This window comes from Cardiocondyla obscurior, linkage group LG07, assembly GCF_019399895.1.
Source record: "Cardiocondyla obscurior isolate alpha-2009 linkage group LG07, Cobs3.1, whole genome shotgun sequence".
Lineage (NCBI taxonomy): Eukaryota > Metazoa > Arthropoda > Insecta > Hymenoptera > Formicidae > Cardiocondyla > Cardiocondyla obscurior.
Window position 1 is genome coordinate 6,166,732 of NC_091870.1, and position 18,512 is coordinate 6,185,243.

At 46.5% G+C, this 18,512-nt stretch overlaps 1 long non-coding RNA gene and 1 other non-coding gene across 3 annotated transcripts in view; both read left to right on the forward strand.

The window, feature by feature from the left end:
• Positions 1-18,512, forward strand: part of LOC139104178 (uncharacterized) — a 252,242-nt gene that overhangs the window by 13,870 nt on the left and 219,860 nt on the right. The window lies entirely within an intron of this gene.
• Trnaa-ugc (transfer RNA alanine (anticodon UGC)) lies at positions 15,374-15,445 on the forward strand. The gene has a single exon. It is a non-coding gene; the product is annotated as a tRNA-Ala (tRNA).

Below are 18,512 nucleotides of genomic sequence, written 5' to 3' on the forward strand. Positions count from 1 at the left end.
ACTTACGCGGCGTTTTTTTTTTTTCTTTTTTTTTTTACGGACAGCTTTCGCGTTCTGAAATAATTTCTGAGGCTCGAGCTTGCAACGAACGCGTCGATTTTCTTCGTTTTTCGAGAGGAAGTTGTACACCACTGACGCGGTAGGTCGCAGTGTCCCCGATGGCGGCCGTCGAGGGACGTTTCGAGTGGTTTATGGCGTATATAGATGCGCGGACCGCACGATGGGGCCAACGTAGATTGCACCGCGGAATATAGATGGGAGAATAACTCCTCTACGGGAAAAGCGAGAGAGACGCCGAGAGAGTCGGACGCGAGTAAGAGGGGACCGTGATTCGACACGGCCCATTCCTGGTCTGCGGGTGCGTTTAGTTAAGTCATTCGCGGGGATTATGAATCCGCCACGGGTCGTGATCCCGACGCTCGTCGCAGTTCTACCGATGTAACGACACCGGTGTCTTTTTGTCACGGCAAAAACAAAAGGGTGTCGATGCATCCCAATCGCCGCTCGGCGCACCGACGCGGAAGATAACCGCCCGGAGTTGACGAGTGATTTAAACAGCATTTCATTACGAGGCCTCGTTGCCCGGTTAGTCTCCGCGAACAATTAAAAGTCTCGAAGTAATCTTACATCGCGCTTCTGAAGCCGTCGACTTAATGCGTTGGAAATTCAGCCCGGCGCAATTGCGTGTGACGCGATCACGACCACGCCTTTCTTCCCCAATTCTTAGTCACGGTCTTGGTTTAAATGTAGTGGACACAGATATTTACATATTAAATTTACTACCTCTTTATTACTCTTTATCGCGGAGGAACTTTTTTTTTCGCCGGCTACAAATTACTACGAAATGTACGTTCGTCGGGCCGAGAGATAAATAGTTGAAAAATTTAGAAGCGCACGAACGTGGGGAGTACGAATGTTATTGGAACGAGTAGAATGCCTTACGACAATTATTCCGCGCGTCGCTCGGCGTCGCGTAACGCCCACTTTTTATCAGAACGTGTAAGAAGTGCGGAGTAATTAACGTCGCGCGTGTACGCTACAGACAATAAACTTTCCCCCTCGCGATATTTGCTTTTATGACCGCGTATTATTTTCGCGAATGTGTTTCCGACTTTTTCAGCGATGCCGCTCGTCACGTAATTTAACCCGAGCGCGAACGGCACGGCGTGGAATACGTCTCCGCGCCCTGACACCCTGCAAAATTAAAAATTAAAATTTCATCGTTTACAAGAGCTGCAAGTACTCCCGCTGCTTTTTTGCAACGTGATGGCGCCGCGGTGTTGGTTACACGTCACGAGGAATTAAGGGGAGACCGAAATATTACACGAAGTGTTGCCCAAGAATATTACGGCGGGAATTACATCGCGAAGTACGTTAAATAAACACGTGGATTCTCGATTTCTCGGTTTAAAAAAAAAAAAAGAAAAAAATGCCTTTTAACGCCGAATACGTGCATATGAGCCGAGCGATGTGGACGTATTATTTAAAAGCACTATAAAATGCAAACGCTGACGTGAATAATATTAGAAAAAATTATACTAGCGACATCGTGATGCACGTGTCTAACATACTTTAGCTCTATGTAGTAGTTTCTTTATTTTTTTTATTTTTTTTTTAATAGAAAAGAATTTACTCTGTTATATCTAACACTGCAGTCGCTATTGAGGACGTTTGTAAAAAAAAAAGTTATCAAAATTGAAAAATCACGCTCGGCGAAAGCCATCTCTGCAGTGGAACGAACGGAGATCAATGGCAACGGTTGCAGACGCGACAATCGCGCGTCGACAATCGGCTCCGGACAACGGTTTTCCAAACGAGATCGGCGCCGCGCGCGGCACGTCCGTGAATAAGCGACAAAGTGTAACTGAAAAAATGAAATCTGTGTATAAAAGCCGGGCGGAATGCGTGCCCATATTCGCGGCGTCCGCGCCGCGCGCGTGCGTGCCCTGATGGACGCTCCGGTTACACGCGGGACACTTAACGCGGGAAGCGTCGGGCCAGGCCGGGCGTTTCACCGGCGAAACGCGCCGGTATGCGGCAGCATGCGCGTTACATTGACTGATTGAGTGGCATTGAATTGAATCGAGGGTGGACACGCCGCTGCGAGGGGAGGGGAGGGAGGGAGGGAGGGCTGCCAAATGCCTGCCGGTTACAGTATTGCATCGCGCTGCGCGCGACCGAATCGCGCGCGTCACTCACTCTAGCGTGGCTACCTCTGTGCATCCCTTTTCCTTTTTTGACGCACGTGTGCAAACGCGCAACACGGGTGGCAGGCGATCGAGGGGAGGGGGAGGGGCGGCGGCAGGGGGCGCAGAACGCAATTACACCTGAGTAATAGCGCGTACGTGCGAGGGAGATATGGAGAGACAGCGTGCGTGGAGAGGCTCGCGGTTACAGCAGCCGGTTCGCCGCTGCGTTCCCGATTCCCGCGTAACTCGCGTTATACACAGGGTCGCACTTTAACACGCCCGGATTTACACGCCTCGCGCGATGCCATAGGGGTGAGTTGTAAAAATGTTACGAGAGATATTAAACGCGCGAGATTACTTTAGGTTTCCCGTTCGTCGCGCGTGAAATGAGATTGAAATATGTTGCCTCCGCTGACACAGAATTTACGACGTGACTCTTTCCAGCTGCTCGGTGCAAATTTTTTTTTTTTTTCGAAGGCTGTAAATAACGCCGCTTGGAATACCGTAATTGCGCCGATTTGCAGTTCTTATAAACGAGAGAGATAAATGGAAAAGATCGGATTTCTATTTCGGATGCGTCATAAATATATGTGATTATTTTAAATAGAATTACTTTTGACGAATTTAATTAAAGCCTGTAATACTTGCGGACATCGACGTTTTCATTTCGCAACGTTTTGCGCCGTTACAACTCCGCGGTACATCGTCTTTAAGGGTTCATCGCTCGCGTTATACGGATAGCGTCAATGGCGCTGAATTAGAGAAAGACAAAGAGAGATAAAGAGAAGAGCGCGTCCCTGCGCGTATGCATATACCGCGTGCGAGTAACGCGAGGGAGCTTCCAGCGGGAGCCTTCCAATCCATCTGTAAACTGTCCACTTTGATGGCACGACAATCACACCCCGTTGTAACGAAGCATCGCGGCCGGGGCATTGTCTCGTTTGCGAGGAAATTGTAGTACCTGACCGGTCGAATTTATCCCGGCTGGCCAGTACGCTTTCGCCGAGCGATTCCGAAAATAAAGATCACTCGGCGTTGATTGCACCATCGCGGAGTAATCGAGGCTTGCACCGAGAGGCGACGCACGTTATCCCCTTCGAGCCGAGCATTTTTTTTTTTTTTTGTTTCCCCTCCCCCTCCCTCCAGTTTTCCATTTGCCTCGCCGTCTGCAGAACTGGTCCGGTTCTCGTTGATCGACCGTGATAAGCCGCGAGAATAAAATATCGTCTACCACTCGAGCCGCGAATAATGCTCCGGCGTACGATTCGCGAATAAATCCCGGCGCATTGTTATCGATACTTCCGGCAATTAGGACGATTTGAAAACACACAATCGAGACGCGTTTGTGGATAGGTGGACCAATAGGGAAATCGGCCCCGTTATTTCGTTGCGCGCGGGTCGTCGTACTCACGGCCGGACTCATTTAATTAAACCGAGAGAGAAAGAGAGAGGGAGAGGGAATTAATGCGAGTTCGCTTTCAGATGAAAAGCGGAAATAAACGATATCGTCGTTGATTGTGTGAGTATCGGCCGGGCCGATAATCGCGTCGGATTCCTAACGAACGGAAAAACAGCATTTAACGGCCGCCGTTCCCGCGGCCGTCTCTCTCTCTCTCTCTATTTTAATGAAGTTCAGAATATAACTATAATTTCGGCCGGCTATCAATTTCGTGTCTCGGGGTACAAAGAGGGACGCAGGCGCGCAGGTGTGTCGCCATAATGTGACGGACAGCGGCGGAAATTCGGCGAGATCGGTAAATGAGAATGATCGATACGAGCGACCAGACGCGGATAGGATTACCGGGAGATGCGATTTGTTCGGCAAATTATACCGGCAATCACCGACTGTCCCGCTTAATCGAGTCGTTATGCCTTTCTATATAACGCTGAAAGCCAATAAAATCGCGGTCATTCGTCCCGGGGTTATATGGATATATATATATGAGATAGAGGGGGAGGGGGGAAAGCGGAAAAACGCGTTAAAATGACCAGACACGCCACGGTGGATAAAAATATTTTTTTAATTGTTATGCTCTATGGGCACCATAGGAAGTGCCGTTTGAAGCGCGAGTGGACGGCGGACCGTCTGTGGCGGTGCAAGTTTTTCCTGCACGGCGGAACCGGGACTGAGGAAGACGCGCGAGAGTGAATTAATACATTAGGGCGCGCGACGGCGTCGCGGCCGCGATGATGAAAGAGGAAGAAAGCCTCTTTTTGTAACCGGAGCAACAAGTGTCGTATTCCTCTTATTTTTGCGCCGCGCATAAGAATGCCGCGCGTGTGTGTCCCGGGCTCGGCTACCGGAGGTTAGTTGAAATTTAGTGGGCAGTAAAACTTTCGACGTATATCTCGCAAAGTGGCGGCATCCATCTTGGAAATGGCCCTGCACGGCACTCCGCCGCGGCGGGGGAAAATGCAAATTGTCGAATATTTATACGGGACGGTCCGCGGGAATGATTTGCATGGCGGCATCGAGCAACCCCCTTGGCCGACGACTTCTTTCCCTATTTCTTTCTGCTTTTGAACGCCGAGTGAAACCCAATCAGATTGGGTATATTCTCTGGTATATTCCCCTACGTCCGTATCACCCCATTCGAGAATTTCGACAAAGTGGAGACGCACGATCGTACTGTGAGAGACGACGCTACTCGTGCGACTCGAATGAATTCTTGAAAGCATCTGTGCTTTTGTGGACAGATACGAAAAGCTTTTAATTTCGCTTTCGGCCTTGCTCTTGATGTCCAACGACTCATATTTTAATCTATCTCTTTATAGATACTCTCAAAGAACGTCTTATTACGGTTCACGCGCATTTCTGCGACGCACGCTCGCGCGGCGAGTCTCGTAAAATTTCGCAAAACAACGTTAGGTAGATACGCGTACGAAACGTATCGCGTAAGGCAAGCGAGATACCGTCCGAATATATTCTCGCGAGTCTTGACGCCGCCGTCTTATCGAGCTGACGCAATTCCGCGACGGTAGACAGTCTGGCGCGTCGATTTCGGAGCGTCGAACGGCGTCGTTTCGCGCGCGCTGCAATTTCGCGCTCTCTTTTGAAATATAATAAAGCAAACTGGCGCGTCGGCAGGCGGACCGAGGCGGCGGCGTGGTGCAACAGTTGCAGGATACTCCACGGCCTCCCGTTCTTTCGCTTCCCCTCCGCCGTTCTCCCCCCGACTTTTTGCGTACGTGGCATTCGGCGGGGTAACGATGCAACGCCGGCATGGCGTTACGGAACGCACGCCGCGACTTTTCCATTTTCCGCGGCGCCTATTTCCGCCGCAATATCGCGGTTGCACACGCGCCTCTCATGCATTATGCGCGCACAACAGATGTAACGGTCACGATATCACGCATTATGCGTGCGACAGATGTACGTCGTTCGCGCTCGCGGATCGAGACTCGTATATTTTTAACGAAATTGCCCTGGCGTTTCTCCTCCGCGCGATTTTTTTTGCCTCGTAACACAGTTCGGAAGAATAAAATCTGTATTTCAAGTCGCAGAAAGTAGATAAGCGACGTGGCGTAGAAGGTGTATAAAAAAAATTATTTTAAACACCGTTTGATCAAATAATATACCATGTTAATTAATTGAAGAATTAATGTAATTATTATTGTAATTGTTATACGATTGCTATAATTTGATGCTATTGCAATTTTCATAATTAGAGATAGATAATTGGAGAGGATCGGATTTTAATATCCGCGCGCAACGGCAGCTACGTTGAAGTTTAATTAAGCTTATATTCGATGAAACGCGCCGTAAGACGCGACGCAGATAGCTGCGGTGCTTCGCCCGCCGCTATTAGAACAAAGTGAGCAGGTTTAGAGAAGCCCGGGGAAATCGATAGACCGCATTACCCCGTGGTAGAGAGTCCGCTTCAAAGCTTAAAGTGAGTTCCACGGACGTTCGCGCTGGTTCACGAGATGACATCGTGCATCGGCTGGCGCAAACATGTTTGCATTTGCAATCGTACCGTATGTCGCGCTATGCAACTAGATGTACATACACGCTGCGCGGGTACGCGTGCGTACGTGACGTGCACGCATACATACACGCGACATATAGTATTCCGGGCATTATAGAGATGGCACAATGCATGTACGCGTATGTGCAACATATAGAGCACATATAGTACATATATATTTATATACATATATAGTATGTATAATTGCAGATACATATGTACACATACGTGGGCACACGCGGGCGCATACGTATGCGTGCACATGCATGCAAATATATAGATATACGCAAATTGCTTGTAATATATTAATGTACATACTTGTTCGTGCGCGTATGTGTGCGGGCCCTCACGTACGGGGCTGCCGTGCGTGTTCGTGACTGTATATGCATAACGATTATATGCCTATTAGAGGAGTACAGGGGAGTATACATATATACAATACAGGCATAGAGGAGGAGGAAGGAAGAGGGGCAAGATCGTGGGGGACGGCACCATTACTGGTATTGATGAGCAACCGGCCAGAGGAATTGGTTCAGCACGTGTGATCGATCTGGCTAATCTCCCTTTGCGGACAGCCAGATGCTAATCTTCGATCGATATCAGAGATAGGATGCGAAATTGCGTTAGCTGCCGCAAAAGCTTGCGACTGTGAGAAACTATTACCGCCGAAATGCATCCGGCGACAGGCGATTGAGCCGTGGATTCATAGTTGATGAGGTATCGATCTACGTAAGGCTGCTTGGGCTAGGGCCAGGGGCATCGCGCCGCTCGCTTTGGGATTCGCGCTCGATCTGGGCACCGTCGAGAATGCAATTCGCGTTCCTAGGAAATGAATCCGACATTTGCTAGGCTTTACGTTACATCGTCGCGCCGATTGTCACGTTACGTTTGATATTCGAAATGAGAACGGGCACCGACGAACGTACGTATATAAAAATAGGCACGATTGCACCATTTTGCGGAAGGTCGGGGATTCTCCTTGCTATCGGCTTCAGATCCCGAGAAATAGCGGCCCTCGGCATCTTCGCGCGCCGGAACGAAATGAGGCACTTTGCTAAATTAAAGCGCGAACGTCACGCAACTCGCGACCTCGTGGTAACGCGTGTGCGCGTACGTGCACGCGACGCAACGTACGCGCGTAGGAAGGTGTTGCACGCGCGCGTGAATGCGCGGCAAGCTCGCCCGCCGAGAGATTCGCCGCGGTTATCTGCCCCGGCTCGTTACGCCGAATTAACACCGACATTCTTTATCTCGTAATCGGAGGCCGCCAGGCTCGCGCGATCGTGCGGCCTGCCAGCGCGGGTAAACATCACGCAGTCGTTCAATGCGCCATGAAAACGATTCGATTACGTCTGTATTGAAAATTTCCATGGGAATTAGCTCTTTCGGTAATTGGTAAAAATCAATCGTTACGGAGGTGTTAAGTATCATCTGTGTCTTCTCGATTTTTCACTCATTGTTACAACTTGATCGCCCCGTTCAATAATTCATGCGACATTCAGACGCAGGGTGACGGTGGAAATTTAAATATGATGATATTGAGCGATCATGCAAATGACTGTTTAATAACACGTTAACAGAAAGTCATATTTTATCAGGCTCTCGATAGGTAAAAACGCGAGGCTGTGCTATTTAACTCTTCAACGATCGATTTATGCAAATCTCGTCTCACGAGGGTCAACATTATTGCACAACAGAATGCATTGCTCGACGCGCTCGACGTGTGAATATACAATTCGCTTATATTTGTGTATATTACACAAGGTGACTGTGGAGAGAGCAATTTGCCGATAACAAAGCGCGCTCCGCTCATTAGAAATTCATATATACAGCCGTATCTTTACCGTATCATCGATCGTCGCTTTTATTGTCGGCTAATGCGACGTGTAATTGAGAAGCCCCGCGCTGCACAGCGAGGGCCACGCGGGACAAAGCCATGAAACGCGAGATTTACTTTATTGCACGCAGGTGACGTAATTCACGGGGCTACTGTTGCGAATTAATACCGATCGTCGCGCTGCCCGCGCCGATAAAAATAAATAATCGACCGTACTTATTTACGAAGTGAACGCGTTGGGCGCTATCACGATTTTCCACCCAAGTACTCGTCGGACGTATATCCGGCTAGTCCCATTCGCCCGAACAATACCTTTCGATCTAATACGTTACCCCTCGCGCGATTTAATACGCGACGGCTCGCGCTCATTATTATAATTTTTTTTTTTTTTTTTATTCGTGTCATCAGCCGCTCGAAATATCGAAGGCAAATAATTTATTTGGCTCAACGTATCTCTCGAAACTTCTCCGTAGTCCGCGTTTGTACGAGAAGTGAAATTCGATTGCGACGATTGCGACTCGTTTTAGTTACATTTTCAATGAGCCGGCCGGCCGGGACAATCTCGTTGCGCCGCGATCGATTAAAATATTTTCGTTTAAGCGCACAGTTGGTCGGCGCCGTAACGAGTGATTCGTATCAGAGTTGATTGTAAATTGAGCGCGAAACCGCCGTTGATTGGTTTAAAATCGGATCATCGCGACTCCGTTCGTCGCCGATCGGTCACTCGCGGTTGCATCTATCGTTCGTGCAGTGCATCGTCGACGATGAGGGACCGGGAGGAGGTGGGGGGGGGGAGGGCGAAGGTGCACCCTCGAAGGGTCGGACGGTGCAATGGGAGGGTCGGACCGTCCGTACCAACGGGGATGCTCGTGTGCTTCCCTAAAATGAATTACGTGAACGTGGATCAGTTGCCAGGCAACGTCTCTCTCGCCGCCGTAACCCCGTAATGCACTCGCGCTGCAGGCCACGGTTTTTGTTTGTACTAGGAAATCACCCTGTCAGGTGCGCGTCCGAGAGCTACGCGCGCGATCGGAGAACTCGCGAATTTCCGTACGCAATGCTGCATTCTCGATGCGCAAATTTCACGACGCGCTCGAGAACCATAATGATCGATATGCAGATCGAGCGATCGTTTGTGTACTTGCGAGGGAGCGCGGATTCCCTTGAGGTCATGCGGTAATTAACGGAGTTAACAGTCAATTCGAATTCAACGACCGTAAGCCCGGTTAGATTTCGTAAAACCCGCTGGTGCATTGGCGATGCCTCTCCTCGCTTCACGAACTCAAATGGCTTTGAAAATAAATTGAGAAAGGGGTGTATTCTATTTCTTACGTTTCTCATCTCTCATTTTTTCGAGTCTGCGGCTATTTTTTCTACTTTTGAATGCGTTCCCACAATGTGCATCCTCGCCTTCCTACTAGTTTCACGGTTGTAACTATGATTTGCTTGCCTACCCTTCTCTCTCTCTCCCTCTCCCTCTCTCCCTCGCTCTTCCTCGCGAGAAGCGGCTTTTAAAGTTTCAACCCTAAAAGTGTTTTACGCTTGACGTCACCCATTGATCGAATTTAAAACTGATGCGTGCCCGGGCACCCGTTCGAATGACATCGCTTTGACACCCGGATGTACTGATTTTACAAGCAGGCACGCGGCGGAAACGGATTCTGGGAATGAAATTTAGGGTTGAAAAAAAGGACGGGCCGAGGGGAAGGGCGGGAGAGAAGAATAAGGGATGGAGAGAGCGAATGTGAGAGCGAAAGCCACACGAAGGGACGAAGGGGTACGCGGAAGTGCTTTTCGTTCACGTTCAACATAGTTATACGCCCACGTAACATCGCTACTGACAAGCGTAGCGAATTATCTACTTTCGTGCGATAATTTCGTACGTTGATTGTAGAATTCTCTAATGCAGGAAGCTTGTTACTCTCACAGATTTGTTATATTATGCATTCTTACTGTAGAATATGCAAGACAAATTTTTACTCGTGTAATACTTAACGATATAATTCAGAAATTAATTAAATAACATATTAATAAAATATCGAAGCGATACGATTAAATTAATTTTTTTGCATCTACTTGATTTTGTTTTTCTAAATTTGAAGATAGAAATTATCGTTATCAAAGAACAATCTTAAATTTGTTATTAATCTCCAAATTTTTCTTTTTAAGATTCAAATTCTAGAAAAAAAAAAAAAAAAAAACACTGGGTTTTTAAAGACTAATGACACGTGTTGTATTGAGCAGAATTTATTCACTGGAAATGTATGTGCGTGCAATAATGAATTCCGATCATATATTTTCCGACGGTCCATCGCGTCTTAATTAGCCATTAATTCGATTTTATTAATCGCATTGTATCGCATGGTATTAGGATGAAGCACCGTGCGATTTTCGAATTCCCTCTGTTGTTTGAGGTTCGTCCGTTGCGCCAATTTGCGCCCGAGCATTCGCGAATGTCGAGCAGTTCGTACTTTTCTCGCGTCGCAATGTAATGAAGAGCGCATCGTGTGCGATTAACGGCGTGAATGCTATGCAGAACGCCGCGCAATTATCGTATTTTGCTGATTAGTACCTGCGTAATTGTAATTAACTGTATTTTCACGAATGAATGCCCGCTATTTTCATTATTTATGATTCAGAGTCCGCTACTTTTACGAAAATCCAATAAATTGCTGCAACGCAGAATTTATTTCACGAATTATAAAAAATAAAATAAAAAAATTTGCATATTTTTTATTTACATTTATTGAAGTAAAGTTTAAAATGCAAAATCGAACGTGGTCGAGCAACGCGTCATTATGTTCAATTAACGAAAGATCGAACCGCGACTGACGGAATGATTGTGTCGTCATAGTCAAGCGTTTTTAAACTCCGGCGTATTGGCATGAACACGCGATACGACAGACTTTGGCATCTTGTCGATTGTCAGCGAATGATTATTCACGCCGGGACCATTTGGCTTCGCTAGATTACTCGGGCGGCGTATTGACAAACGGATTAACGTCAAGTTGACTTAGTATCATCGATAAGGAGGCGATAACCGATACGTAATTGTGACGAAATGGCCAGACGAGAGCCGCGGTCGCGGCAGGCGGTCTTTATCTTTGGCCGCGGGGCTTTTCGCGGTTTATATCGACTGTCAACGTCAAATCGTAAAATGTGAGAACGGCCCTTTGCATACAGCGCGACGAATCACGAGATTGGATGTGTCACGACTTTTATGCGCGTCCAGACGACGATCCTTATCCCCGGTTCGCACTCTCAGCCGATCGTTACTGAATTTTCACGCTTTGCTACGCACACTTTACGAGGAGTCTCCCGCATTTTCGTGACGAGCGATTCACTCGTGATAAAAAAAAAAAAAAAAAAAAAAATAAAAAAATGATTAAAAATGTGTACGTATTATAATTTGTCGTCGCAACGGAAAATTACTGTCGGCGTATAATACCGCAATAAACCGCAGTAAATGTTTTTCTGTAGAAGTCCTCGTATTTGCTATCCCAACAAAAATCGCTTTCTCGCTTTGATCAAGTATATTACGAGAAACCTATAAAATTCGAGGAACTCCCTGGGCTGCGTTATCCGAAAGCCTACGGACCGCGCTTTATCTCCCGAATGTAAAGAAGCGCTCCGCTGATACGGTTGGAAACTTGCTGCGCCGGACCGTATTTACCGAGAACTTTTCCTGAAGAATCGCACACAAAGGGCCTTCCCGGTGGGCCACCGCGGGTTACTTTCGTGTAAACAGCAATCTCTTCTCCGCGACGGCGTGGCAGGGTGGAGGGGGAGGGGGAGGGCGAGAAGCGGGCGGAACGTTATCGCGGGATTATTTCTTTCATTCATCTCGGTGACTTAAGGATTCTAAGAATAAAATATGCAGGCCGCGTCTTTAGAAGGGGCACGTAGCTCTTCAACGGCCCACGGCCGTTTTCTGGTAATTACGTCGGTTAATTGCAGAGGCCGGCCTCGCTCGCGCCGCTTGTTACTCGCCGAGTACGCCGGTATCCCGTCGCCGCCGCTGGTAGGTAGCAAAAGAATGTTTACGGGTGTCGGGTATTCGCCGACTGTTAAAGTATAATAGGACGTATGCCTGTAGGCGCCTCTTTTAGGCTTCGAGGATTAACATCGCTAATTGTTAGTCTCAAAGGATGGAAAGAGCCCACCGGTAAGCCGTTCCAAGGGGCAGTGTCCCGGAAAATTAAGGATTAGCAGTCAGTTCCGGAGAGAAAGAGTGCCGTTCGGGGGCGGTTATTACTTCATGCCCATGTGATGGGCGTAATACGCCGCTGTAAAATATGCCTTCTTAGAACTCCCGTGCACAAAGGGTTTAGCCTTTAAGAGGCGCGGTGAAATATTGGCGGCGTAAGGCGCTTGGAAGTGATCCAGTGTTTTAAAATTCAAAGGGAGAATATTTCGCGCTCACGAGCTGCCTTTGAATCCTTGAAGGTGTTACGTGAAAGCACGGCTAATAATAGGGTGACTTATTTATATAGTTTTGTCGAGACGCAAAGGCGCTAAAATCCCGTTACTCATTTTCTGAGACGAATATCGGAAAGGCTATTTTATCGCACGACTACGTGAATTATTTTCGCGGAACTCTATCGAAAGTATTGAAGTTTGGATTTACCGTGCTTTTAAGATACGTCTGGAACATTGTTTTAAAACACTGCGCTATCATTCTCATATTACTGTTTGCCTTTAGATTTACAGAGAGGGAGATTCTCGGATTTATACGATAAGAATACTCGTTCTTATTCATCTGCCTCCAAAATATCACGTTACGCCTAGTATCAAGTTACGGTTTATCAAGTTTTCAAACGCACAAAAATATTTAAAAGCTAGTATCAAATTCCAAGTTACTAAGTTATCATAAAATATTGACCGGCACGCTGCAAATAGGAAAAGAGAATTAAATCTTGACGTATAGGATCATAACGCATTCAATACGGTGCGTGTAACGCGATACTTGCGAAAACAGCAATAAACATCCCTCTTATATTTGTGCATTCGGATTATTGTTAAAAATTTACCGTTATTTATTATACTCTATATACTTTATGAACCGAATATTCGGGCGTGCAGAACAGACGGTTCCAAAATTAAGATGGCCATTTACCTTTTCATTTCCCGAGAAGCACTTGATAATAATACGCACGTATTCGCACACGTTTGCACGCGGATTAATGATATACGATCGTTCGAGTGCGTAGTGTAACGTAATGTAAATTGCGACACGCAAAGTTTTGCTCGGAGCGCGCAGCCTCGGATTACCGGGACTGCTTTCACAACTTGCCCGCAAAGTAATTAAGAATATATCAGCGCGTTTATGAATCGTAGCATGCCGCATGAATGGTCGATAGCCGACAAGCGATAGACTGATTTCGTCGCCCTCACTCTGTTAAGCGTGCGTCCACGCTCTCTCATATATCAAGCGGTACGTCATGCGTTGCAATTACTCGAACAATAGCGCTTTCAAGACACGCGTTTCCCCGTCAATTAGAAACCGTTGAAACCGCGGTGCCACTCGCAACATTAGAATTTACTCGTGTTTTATTTATACGCTGGCCTACGAGTCGGTAGCGCCAATTTTCGGAAGACTCATTCCGTAGAATTTGCACGAAAACAATTCCCCCGTTATCTCAGCAGATAGCGAAACACGAAAAACTACTTTAATATGCGACCGCTCACGCTACCCGGTAATTTTCTCCTAATTGAAATCAAGCAGGTAATTAAATTAAACGAATTAAAATAAAAGAATGATGTACGACGTGAAATTATTTAATACTATAATTTATCTTAAAAATGTTTCTTCCTGAAATAAAACTTTTTTTTTTCTTTTTTCTTTTTTTAAAATTAATTTACTGTTTTATCGAACTCCGCGCTTCTGGAAAAATATTCAATACCAATCGTATTTAAAATATGGGATCGGACTTTGAAGTTCTTGAGCGACTTTCGTTCCTATTGCGTGAAATCTGATTACATAATAATTGTATATTCATATGTTAAACATACACGCGCCTGATCGAAGATTACTTTCTCTCGAGTTATTCCCCTTCGCTCCATTTATCGGCGCGTCTATCACGTCATCATTGAATTCGTGCCGAGTTGATTCGCGAGGTTTAGAAATGCAAATTAAACGGGACAAGGAAAACACGACGGTGCATTATCGCGCGTCAGAAGTCGCTGAACGGAACGGAAGAGACGCGAGCGCGGGAATGAGCGGCAGCAGACGACGCGCGCTGCGGATAAAAGTGTGATGAACGATAGATCTTCATTAGGCTGCAACGGTGCATAAGTCACGCGACGGGGGGGCGCGACTTTTAGCCACCCTTGTAATTCCCCGGCACGTACATAAGCACGTTCACGGATACACGATAATAACGCGATCGGTACAGATAACTTCTTCGCCGTCACACGTCGCGTCGGGCTCAATCGTTTGTATTAAAAAATAATAATTCTCATTTAACGTTGCTTACGAAATTTATAATACTAGAAGAAACCATGCGTGCGCTATTTTTTAAACGACCACAATTACAAACTATGAAAAAAAAGAATAATGCGACTTACCAATCTGCATGAGCTTCAGCGGAGTTGTAGAGTTCCGCCGGTGACTGTAACATAAAATAAAACATATTAATGTAGACATGTTATTTAAATTAAAGTATTGAAATTAAAGTATTTAAATTTAAAGTAAAGGTAAAGCTTTATTTTTTTTTAAAGATTTTCTAAAAAAAAAAAATTTATATTTACCTAAAAGTTGCTCCGCCGATGCATGATGCTCTTCCCGAGCCTGCTTCTCCTCTCAGATGGGACGTGTCGAGCCATTTTTTCGCGCACAAGTCACTCGCGAACACCCCGACCGTGATTTTACAATCGCGAAAATTATTCATCACCTTGGCGCGATCCTGTTCGGCACTCGCGTTTAGAATAAAACCGTCCGAATACTGTACGGAACTCCCGGAACGACCGACGAACCGACTGCGGTTCGTATAATTATTAATATCGGCGGTGACGACACTTTCGTTGTCAGCAGTAAATGCAACTGCGTCGATCTGTAACAAAAAAAATATATATATAATTTAATAAGCAGCAACAATAGAATCAGTTAATTTAAGCGTTACACCAATTTTTTATAGATAAGATAAGATTTCTCGCAGACGATAATTGATCAAACTTGCTGCAAGGTATAAAGTAAAATAGTCTAAGATGTTTATGATTAAATGTATATGTAATTAAAACTATTGCCTGTGAGACCGATGGTTAATTATTAAATTAAATATTCAAATTAACTATCTTTTTCTAAAATTTTGATTTTTATAAAATATGGATATAATTTATTGGTCATAGATTAGCACTGAGGAAGAAGATACTTATAAATCGGGGATGTAGCTCAGTGGTAGAGCGTTCGCTTTGCATGTGAAAGGTCCCGGGTTCGATCCCCGGCATCTCCATTTTTTGCTATTTTTTATTGAAATCTTTTTTTTTTATACTAAATACGTAGATAATAAATTTAATTTTCACAGTTATATTACATTTTCGATTTATCAAGTATCATCTTTCTCATTTAAATCATTTAAATCGAGCTTTAAATATACGTGAGCGAAGGCGTATACAAAAGTATCATTGAATATCTTTGTGAAAGACAGAATATTTCTCTTTAGTATTTTCGTAGCATATGGTTGATCAAATCTTTTTTTTTCTTCTTCTTTTTTTTTTTTTTTTTTAAGAAACCGTATAACCGAGGTCCGCAATATCTGTCTACCGTCCGGCTGTTTTACGTTTCGCGAAGCCGGAAAATCGCCAAGTTCGCGGTGAGTTAGTTAAGGTTTCGGCGTTTAATTTCCACACAATAGTGGCCTGTCCACGATCGGGGCTTTCCGTTTTTTTACGCGAAACGGAGCACAAGATCGCGCGCCTTGAGTAAATTGCGAGCGCGCATTTCTACGTTTTCCGTGTTAAAAAAAGGGCACACGTGGAACGTAGGCCGAACGCAGGAAACGTTAAAAGTATCGTCGGGTCATCATCCGTTTCAGCAAGTACCGTGCCGTAAAACAAACGCAAATTAGTAACGAGCGGGACTTCGAACGGCAATGGGCGGCGTTTATTTTCTCGAATACCTATATACGAGGAAAGAGCTAAATGCCGCGAGCGGCGGATTTAATAACTCGAGCGGTTCGGTGTACCGCGATGAAAAGCCTTTTGTCTCGCATGTACGTTCGAAAACGAGGCAAACGAGCGGCAGGAGAAGGGAAAAGAGTGGAGGAAAAGGAGAAAGAGAAATGGCCGGAATATCGGGGCCGTGACAGAGTGAAAAGGGTAACTAAAGAATAAAAGAGAAGGAGCGCGCGGGGTGAGAGGGTGAGGTCGGTCGCCGATTGAGCGTGTGTAACTCGCCCGGGTGGGCTTGCGGCGGAGACTGCGCTCCTTCCCGGCCGCGTCCGAGCCGGTGGACGACGAGGGAGATGCATTGCGAGGCGGACGAGAGAGAGAAAAAAAAAAAAGAAAAAAAAAAGAGACAGGAAGAGATGCACACGACTGGCGGGATTGCATTGACTGCAGCGGAATAACGCGGTTTCGAAATCGCGCTCGCGTTCATAATCCACTCACGCGGGTATGCCGGCGACTGCATCCGGGCGACGCCGTTCCCGCACCACTCGTCGCAAGCTATGCACTTTTAGCTGTAGGACACGTTTATCGGTGATGCATTTATTGCTGATGCACCAGGGGGGGAAAATTGACGTCGGCGGCACCCATTGTCACCGTACGACGTCGCGAGCTAGCGGCCAAGTCAAGGGGTTGACCGCCTGGGACTGGAGAAGGCGGAGGGAGGCCATTCCTACGGCATTACGTCATACATCGATTCTCTCGGGGATTCCCACGGAGTCAACTCGCCACTCGAAGACTCGTTGCAACACCACCGCCGCAGGTAGCTGCGCAGTACTACTGCGATGTACGCTGCGTAGTTGATGCATACTTTAGAATATACACGAAGCGAATTTGCAGAGACGCGTTGCTCTTGGAATAATTTTTTTTATTTATTTTATTATTAAAATTTTATATATTTTAGGATATTTATAAGAGAAGAAATATGAAACTGATAATCAACGCTAAGTACGCTCAAAATAAAAATCAGCGATACAGATTTATGTATCATATAATCAGGGACGTTACGATCGGTTATTTATTATTTAATCGTTTGATGAACCGTTGAATTTTCGTTCCGATTGTGCGGCTCGGCGACGTGTGTAGACGCGGTAGAAAACGACAATTAAAAACTGACAATGTGTTAACTCTCTGATGCGCGTTCGATTTAACACGCTGTTGTTTTACACCACGTCTGCGCGGCATAATATCAGCGCGATGGAAGGTACAGTAACTGAGAATGATTTGATTGAATTTAACTTCCGGAGCGGACAATCAAAAAAGCAATTTCAACGCGCGTCATTGCCGGGGTTGAAATTCGTCGGCGAGCGAATTAAAAAAGAAGGAAGCAATCGAGAACGCGTGGCGCGTCTCGCTTTGGGGGTAATCGCCGTCGCGTGCCTAAAAATGAGACTGCCACGACTGATTAATCATCGGCAATCTCGCGCGGGAGAATGGCGAAAGGACGCCGCCATTAGCGGCAAATGACGAAAACTCCGTCACCGGGTGTATCCGTGCTGTGCTCGGAAAACGCGTTATTTTTTTTTATTTCCCCTCTCTTCCGTTCGCTTCTCTGCGCCCTTTTCGTCTCTCGCCGCTCGTACACAGCCGTACGTGAGGAGGAGAGATACCGCGACGTACGGCGGAGGGATGAGTAATTTAATTGAAATTCCCCTCTGTGTGAAATTGTGGAAAAATCGAGTCATGCGATCGCCGGGGCCTGCGCGAAAATGAAATTACAGGAGAAAACGAGGTTTGTCCGATGATGCAGGTGAACGCCGGTTTCAGGGGAAATGGTCGGAGATCCAGGGGGTGCGGCGGGCAGAAGGGGGGAGGGTGGGAGGGAGGGGAGACGGAGATAGAGGAAGTATCCGCACGTGGGTAGGTGGCCCCGGTCGGCTAGTCAACGGCTTTGCGTGGACAAATTTTTCGGTTTTGAATTTCCGCGCAAATTGGCCTTGCGAAATTACCCTCAATTACCGCGTCGCGAGGGCTATCTCGGTGCCGAGAGCTCTCTGTACGGCCCCAAGCTCGCGACTCTACTGGAAAATATCCTATTTCGCGCGGGCACTCGAAGCTTTTCGGGGGACGGAGAGCCGCGGTGCGCGCAAATTGCTCGGCAAAAATCGATCGATAATCCAGCCCGGTAATCGAGTAGTTTTCCGGAACGCTATCTCGGAACGCCAGCATCGCGCGTCGAAATATGCCCGCCCGTGGCGAACGAGCCATGAAATACGAGAGCCTCGGATTCCACGAATAGCTCCATTCGTAATGAAATTGTTTTTAATTAAGCCCGCGACTCATAACCCGCGAGCGACGCTAGGCCGGAGAGAGAGCCTATACGATAATTTGACCACGAGCTCGAAAGTTCTTACA